Consider the following 7,698-nt stretch of genomic DNA (forward strand, 5'->3'; position numbering starts at 1 on the left):
CGGGCGTCCGAAGGCACGTGGCCAGTGGGTGCAGGGAGGTGACGCTGCCCCTCTGCTCCGCTTGCGGGGTCTCCTTCTCTGGAGATGTTCAAGACCGGTCTGGACACCCGCCTGGGCCGCCTGCTGTAGGCAGGGGGGTTGGGGCCGGTGGTCTTCCAAGGTCCCTTCCAACCCCTTCGATTCCGCGATTCTGTGGTTTTGTGATGGGGCTACGGGCTGAGTTTCGCTTCACGGAGTGCTTTGAGTTCAAGCATTAGACTAGCGGATTCCTGTCAGGGTGTTGGAGCAGCACTGAGGTTTAGGGATTTAGGTTACTCTTTAATATTGGGTAACGGCCTTACATCGATGTTTTAATTCAGTGTTAAAGCAGCATCAACATTACCTGAAGCCTCTTACCTCTACAGAATCATTGTAGAGGTTCGCTCAACCTTCCCCCTCCCTCTCTAGGATGGGGGGAGAGAATTAGAGAGAAATGAAAACTTGTGGGTTGAGATAAATAGAAAGGGTTTATTAGCACAGGAAAGAAATTAAAATAATTAATAGTAATAATAATAATAATAATAAGATGATGATGATGATGATGATGATGATGATGATGATGATGATGTATGAAGCAAATGATGCACAATGCCAATTGCTCACCACCCGCTGACCGATGCCCAGCCTATTCCCGAGCAGCCGGCCCCCCACCCCGGCCAGCCACCCCTATATATTGTTTAGCATGACGTCAGATGATATGGAATACCCCTGTGGCCAGTTTGGGTCAGCTGTCCTGGGTCTGTCCCCTCCCAGCTCCTGCTGCACCCCCAGCCTGCTCGCTGGCAGGACAGAGCGAGAAGCCAAAAAGTCCTTGGCCTGGTGTAAACACTGCTCTGCAACAATTAAACATCAGTGTGATATCAACATTATTCTCATCCTAAATCCCAAACACAGCACCGTACCAGCTACTAGGAGGAAAATTAACTCCATCCTAGCGGAAACCAGGACAGTCACCCCCCCCCCCCCAGCCTGTACTGGTGCTTGGGGTTATTCCTCCCTAGGCGCAGGACCCTGTACTTGCCCTTGCTGAACTTCATGAGGTTCCTCTCGGCCCAGCCCTCCAGCCTGCCGAGGTCCCTCTGAATGGCAGCACAGCCCTCTGGGGTATCGGCCACTCCTCCCAGCTTTGTGTCGTCCCCACAAGTCAGGATGACTTTAGGCAAAAGCTGAAACTTCTGACATGACAACCCCTGCCCAAGACCTCTTCCTCTATGGGGCCTACCAGGTACTTAGGAAGAGTGGATCTCACAACCTGTGCGCAAAGCAGGTGCCTTCTGCTGCCCTATCATGAACCCTGGCAGATGTGAGCCTAATGGCAGAGATCCCAGGATCCCAGGAGCCAAGGGATGACCTGTCGGCTACTTCAGAAAAAGCTCAACTCACAATCCTCTTCAGAGATATTCACTCAGGACTGGATTAGGAATTTCTGAGGCACCTCTGAGCTCCTAATACCACACCTACAAAACACCCCCTTTATGGCCCAGGACCTGCCCAGGGAGATGTGAGCAGGTTGTGATCCTTCAAGCCCATGGCACTGCTGCTGGACTCCCAGCCTCTCAGAGACACAGGAGCCAGTTACTTGCAGTCCTGGGAGGTGCTGTCAGCCATCAGCCCCATCGTGTGCCGTAGAGCCCCAGTGCCTAGGAAATGGGAACATTCATCAACTGGAGGGCACTGGCAGCTAACAGGGAACCTCTGAACCAGCCCCAAATCCCTGAAAGTCCATGCTGGGTCTGTGCTCTCACCACACCGAGACCCCGTGGAAAGAAGCAAAGCATCGTGCCCCTTTGGAGCCTCTTCCTGGGGCTTGTTCTTGACAGCAGCTTTGCAGGAAGGCCTCAGCCTTCAGGCAGTGCCGGAGGAGATCCCCCCTTAGGAGGGATCTGCAGAGCCAGACCAGGTCTCACAGGTGGGACATCAGACAAGGAAGGCAGTGCAGCCTCCTATATTTTGTATATGTTCACAGAGAGACGGGCTCCTTGTATACAGAATCTCTGAGCTGCAAACACAACACAGACAGAAATAGAAAAGGGACAAATAAAGATATATCACTGGGCAACATGGGCTAAATTAAGAAAATCCTGGAATATTAACTAACATCAACAGCAACAAAAATTTACAGATTTCTTGTTTCTGTTATAGTTGATATTATGTGCTACATGCAAAAGGAGAGGGGCAATTTATTGATTCTTAAACACATCTAGTCATAAGTTTCACCAAGGCATCCTTGACCTCCTGGTTCCTCATGCTGTAGATGAGGGGGTTCAGTGCTGGAGGCACCACCGAGTACAGAACTGCCACCACCAGGTCCAGGGATGGAAAAGACATGGAGGGGGGCTTCAGGTAGGCAACCATGACAGTGCAGAGAGAGGGAGAGCACGGCCAGGTGAGGGAGGCACGTGGAAAAGGCTTTGTGCCGGCCCTGCTCAGAGGGCATCCTCAGCACGGCCCTGAAAATCTGCACATAGGACAGCACAATGAAAACAAAACAGCCAAAGGCTAAAGAAACACTACACACAAGTGCCCCAAGTTCCCTGAGGTAGGCATCTGAGCAGGAGAGCTTGAGGATCTGGGGGATCTCACAGAAGAACTGGTCCACAGCATTGCCTTGGCAGAGGGGCAGGGAAAGTGTAGTGGCCGTGTGCAGGACAGCATTGAGAAAGCCACTGCCCCAGGCAGCTGCTGCCATCTGGGCACAAGCTCTGCTGCCCACGAGGCTCCCGTAGTGCAGGGGCTTGCAGATGACAACGTAGCGGTCGTAGGACATGATAGTGAGAAGGAAGTACTCTGCTCCAACGAAGAAGAATAAAAGGAAGACCTGTGCAGCACACCCTTGATAGGAGATGGCCCTGGTGTCCCAGAGGGCATTGGCCATGGCTTTGGGCAGAGTGGTGGAGATGCAGCCCAGGTCGAGGAGGGCGAGGTTGAGGAGGAAGAAGTACATGGGGGTGTGGAGGCGGTGGTCGCAGGCTACGGCGGTGAGGATGAGGCCGTTGCCCAGGAGGGCAGCCAGGTAGATGCCCAGGAGAGCGCGAAGTGCAGGAGCTGCAGCTCCCGCATGTCTGCGAATGCCAGCAGGAGGAACTCGCTCACAGAGCTGCTGTTGGCCATTTCCTGACTTTGGACACTGCTGTCTGTTGGAGAGGAAAAGGCAGAAGAAGTTAGAACAGACTTCTCTGAGGAAAACCTATTGCAAGCTTTAGAGCACCCCCAGCCCAAGCCTCTCTCTTTGCAGGAGAACCTTTCTGCAGCTCTCCTGCTTGAGCTGCAGCTGGTGCTGGCTGAGAGTGGCACTGGGAGCAGGGGCTGCTGTGGGCTCCAGAGGAATCCTTCCTGCTGTGCAGCAGGAGGGAGGCAGGACCATGGGGGAACTCAAGGTCAGTCCATTTATCAGGTCAATGAAATTTGCAGTGCTGTTTCCAACAATGCACCCCAATGACAAACAGAGCTGCAGATGCCACTGCTGAACACTCCTGTTCTCAGCTACCCCTCTGTGAGCTGCACGACTGTCCTGCTCAGGTGTTTCCCTGAGAAGAAACTGGAGACAGCTGAGAGCAGAGAAGCCCCAGTCCAAGTGCAGCTGGGCAGAATCCTCACATGGTCTGTTGGTTGCAAGCAGGATCTCAGCTCTTCCCTCCTATCCAGGGCTGCAGAGGCCTCACTCCAGCTGCCCACAGACAGCCATCCAGCAGCACAGACATGGCATTAGCACGGAGCTGTCTCCTCCTTAGGGCACCTGGATAACACAAGGATGCCACGAGAGAGCTGCATCCTGCTGGAGAGCAGCCTGCAGACCAGGAGAATGCCCCTCAGACAGAGCTAGATATCCACAAGCTGGGGTGTCCCAATATCCAGTCTGCATCCCCTGCAGTGTCTGAACTAGGCTCGGCCACTTGGCTCTTGGCTGACCGGGGGCACCTGGCTTAGGGCACTCCGAGGGGCTTCTGCCAGACTTCCTCACCTCGCAGTGCCATCCAGCAGGACTCCCAAAGCCTACTGCATTGCCCACTGCCCTCCCAGAAACAAGACCCAGCAGGAGACCCTTCCAGGACGTGCAGCTGCATGGCCCTGCAGCCAGAGACGTACCTTGTCAAGGGCTGTGCAGATTTCTCCTGCAGGCAGCTCTCAGCATCCTCCCACTGCCAACTGCCTCCAAGCCCTCTCTCCTTCTCTCCTTCTTCAAAAGGCAATGTGAAGGTGACACTGATGTGTAGAAAACCTGGATGTGTGTCACCAAGCACAAGGGCCAGGCCTTGACCCCCAGCCCCTGGGAAGGGAGATCCTTTCCCTTCACACACTGCTCAGGGCTCTTCCTGGGGCAGGAGGCCGGGAGGAGATGGGGATGTGCATGGCCAAGTGCAGGAGAATGGTACGAGCCCTGCCTGGTTCATGGGTGGGGGCGAGGAGGCAATGAGGCCCTGGTGCTTTACCGATAAGCTGTCTCCTCCTAGGCCTCAGTGGCAGAGACAACAGCCAGAGCCATGGACACAAAGCCCTGGGTCCTGTTGGGACTTTCAGACTTGCCACAGCCCTCTGTCCTGTCTACACCAGGCTGTCCTAGGGACTCCCAGACCTCCACCTCTTTTCCTCATCTGTGTGGTGTCACACCGGATCTGTGCTGAGTCTGATAACTCAGATCTTCTTGGTGGCCATGCTCCTCGTAAGGCAGCTCTGTAGGAAGCTGGCCTGGTTCCTGGGGAGCAGCACCACTGCTCGTATGGCATCCCTCGTGGTGCCCAGGCCCTCCTCCTCCTGGGCACTGCTCACTCAGCAGGGTCCCAGTGTGCCCTGATGTGCGGGGTTCCTCTTCCTCTGCTGCAGGACTGGGCTCTTCTCCTTGTAAATGCCAAGAGGTTTCTGTAGGCAAAATCCTGCAGTTTCTCAAGGTTCTCCTGGACAGATGCTGCATTCTATCAGCTTTTCATGTCTGCAGGGAAACAGTTCAACCTTCCTGTGTTTGTGCTATCTCTGACAAGACAGCAGCATCAGGAGCTGCAGGGAAGTTTGGATAATACAGGAGTAACCAGCTGAATGGAATTGCAGCACAGAGTCACAGAAGGGCAGGGGACAGAAGGCTGCCAGGTTCCACCTCTTCTGTGCTTCCTTCTCATGCATGCTGTCAGTTTGTCTGGAGCTGTGTCCTGAATGTTATGGGGCTGTGCAGGTCAAAGTTAGAAGGGCCAAAGCCCTGCTGGAGCTAAATCCGTCTATTACTGTCAAAGACAATAAAAACTGTTTACATAAATACTTTAATAAAGGAGGATTCAGGAGCTTCATCATCTTTTATTGTCTGTGGGAGGAAACCTGGTGACAAGAGATGAGGTGAAGGCTGAGGCACTTAATGCCTTCTGTGCCTCAGGCTCTAGCAGCAAGACCAGTTGTTCCCCTGGACATTTCTTCTTCCTCATGGCCAGTGCCAACCTTCCAAGGGGCACTTTGTGGCAGTTTTTTCTCTCCTGCTCATCTCCACAACAAAACAAAGCTCCATCAGGGTGGAAACTACTCCTGAAGGAGGCATCCCAACCCATCAGGCTCCTTGCGGCCTGTCAGCCAAGCACACAGAAGTCACCTCAGCAGCATCTCCCAAGGCCTGGGCCTGCTGCTGGCCTTGCAGCTTCTTGGCTAGACACAGCCAAGCCTTGGGCCTCCTGCTGTCCAGTGCTGGACTCAAGCAGAAGGGACAGGACAACCCCTGTGCGGGCCTTCTTTCTGTCTGGGTCGTCCTGGGGATGGAGGCAGAGGGGATCCCACAGGCAGCATGCCAAGCAGGGGCCTTCTGCTGGCCTAGCAGGGCCACTGGCAGATGTCAGCCCCAAAGTGCAGATCCCAGGGAGAAGCCAAGGCTGACCTGCCACCTCCAGACACAAGGGACCTCACAGTCCCTTTGCGTGACACGTTCCTGCTGCTGCCCTATCAGCTGCAGAGACAGAAGTGACCTCCCAGTCACTGCCCCAGTCCCATTCCTCCTGCTGGGGCAGGAGATCCTGAGGCTGAGCTGACCTCTCTCTAGCCCCCTCGGTACCTGTTTTTCACTTTCTGGGTTAGAGATTAAGCAAAGTTTTAGTGGGTGTGTTTGGTGTTCTGCTTGTGGTGTCAGGTCTGTGGTTAAGGTATGGGCAAGATCTGTGGTTTAGGGTTTTTTTAGGTCTGCCAAGATGTCTAGGGTTAAATAGACCGTTTTAATGCTAGTGTTAAGGGAAGGCATTAGGGTTAGCAAGAGAGAAAATGGATTCCTGTCAGAGTGTTGTAGTAGCATTTATGTTTAGGGATTAAAATTCCTGGTTCAAGTAAGGTAAGGGCCATACCTGACTGTTTTAAGTCAGTCTTACCGCAGCATCAACATTACATGAACCCTCATACCTCTATGAAATCATTAATTTCTGCTGGGCAAGCTCTTCTTCCCACCCCAAAATCTCACATCTCTCTTGTCCAGGCTGCTCCTGACCTCCCCATATCTTACTGGGATCAGCTTTCGGGTGACATTCCTGATCTCATAGTATCTGTCTCACCTCTTTTGTCTACTTTATTCCTAAGAAGGAGTGGTGTTGCTGCCAGGAGCAAAAAAGACACAAAGGTCTTTAGGATCATCCTGAACAATGGGCCCATCAGCTCTGCACCTCCACAGAATCACACTTCCGACCTAAAACTTTTGTTTCCCAAATGGCTTCTGTGGATCCAGGGTTCCTTTTTCCCAGGCCCTCATGCATGCTTCAGTTTTGGATGTGCAGAGATGGAATAATGAAAGTCAAGGCACGGATGGAACTGAGCTTATCAAGTGAAGCAAAGAATAACAGGAAGAGATTCTATATATACATTGCTCAGAAAAGAAAGGCCAAGGAGAGTGTTCCCCCTCTGATGGACGAGAAGGGTGAACTGGTAATGACAGCCATGGAGAAGGCTGAGGGACTCAGCAACGTCTTCTCCTCAGTCTTCCCTGCCAGTCAGGCTTCCCAAGTCTTTCATTTCCCTGAACCCAGAGATGGAGGCTGGGGGTCAAAGTCCCACCTGCTGTAAGTGAAGAGCAGGTTCGAGACCACCTGGTGAAACTAAACAAGTACAAGTCTATGGGGCATGATGACTTGCATCCCAGGGTCCTGAGGGAACTGGCTGATGTAGTTGCCAAGCCTCTCTCCATCATATTTGAAGAGTCCTGGCAGTCGGGTAAAGTCCCTGGTGACTGGAAAAATGGAAACATCACTCCCCTTTTGATTAAGGGTAGAAAGGAGGACCCAGGGAACTACAGAATGGTGAGCCTCACCTCTGTGCCTGGCAAGACCATGGAAAAGATCCTCCTGGAATCAATGTTAAGGCACATGGAAGACAAAGAGGTGATCCGAGACAGCCAGCATGGCTTCACCAAAGGGTAAATTGTGCCGGACCAGTCTGGTGGCTTTCTACAATGGAGTGACCACATCAGACAAGGGAAGACCGACCGATGTCGTCTACTTGGACCTCTGTAAGACCTTTGACATGGTCTCACATGACATCCTGGTCTCCAAATTGGAGAGATACACCTTTGCTGGGTGGACCACTGAGTGGATAAGGAGTACGCTTGAAGGTCACACCCAGAGAGCGATGGTCAATGGCTCTATGTCCAAGTGGAGGCTGGTGATGAGTGGTGTCCCTCAGGGGTCTATCCTGAGACCGGTACTGTTTAAT

The 7,698-nt window shown here is 52.9% G+C and overlaps 1 pseudogene across 1 annotated transcript; it reads right to left on the minus strand.

Annotated features, from left to right (window-relative positions):
- Window positions 1–2,076: 2,076 nt before the first annotated feature.
- On the minus strand, window positions 2,077–3,150 carry LOC310890505 (olfactory receptor 14C36-like; annotated as a pseudogene). Its single transcript has one exon. The product of its transcript is annotated as an olfactory receptor 14C36-like (transcript).
- Window positions 3,151–7,698: the final 4,548 nt, after the last annotated feature.

This window comes from Anser anser (assembly GCF_964211835.1).
Source record: "Anser anser genome assembly, contig: HAP1_SCAFFOLD_32, whole genome shotgun sequence".
Lineage (NCBI taxonomy): Eukaryota > Metazoa > Chordata > Aves > Anseriformes > Anatidae > Anser > Anser anser.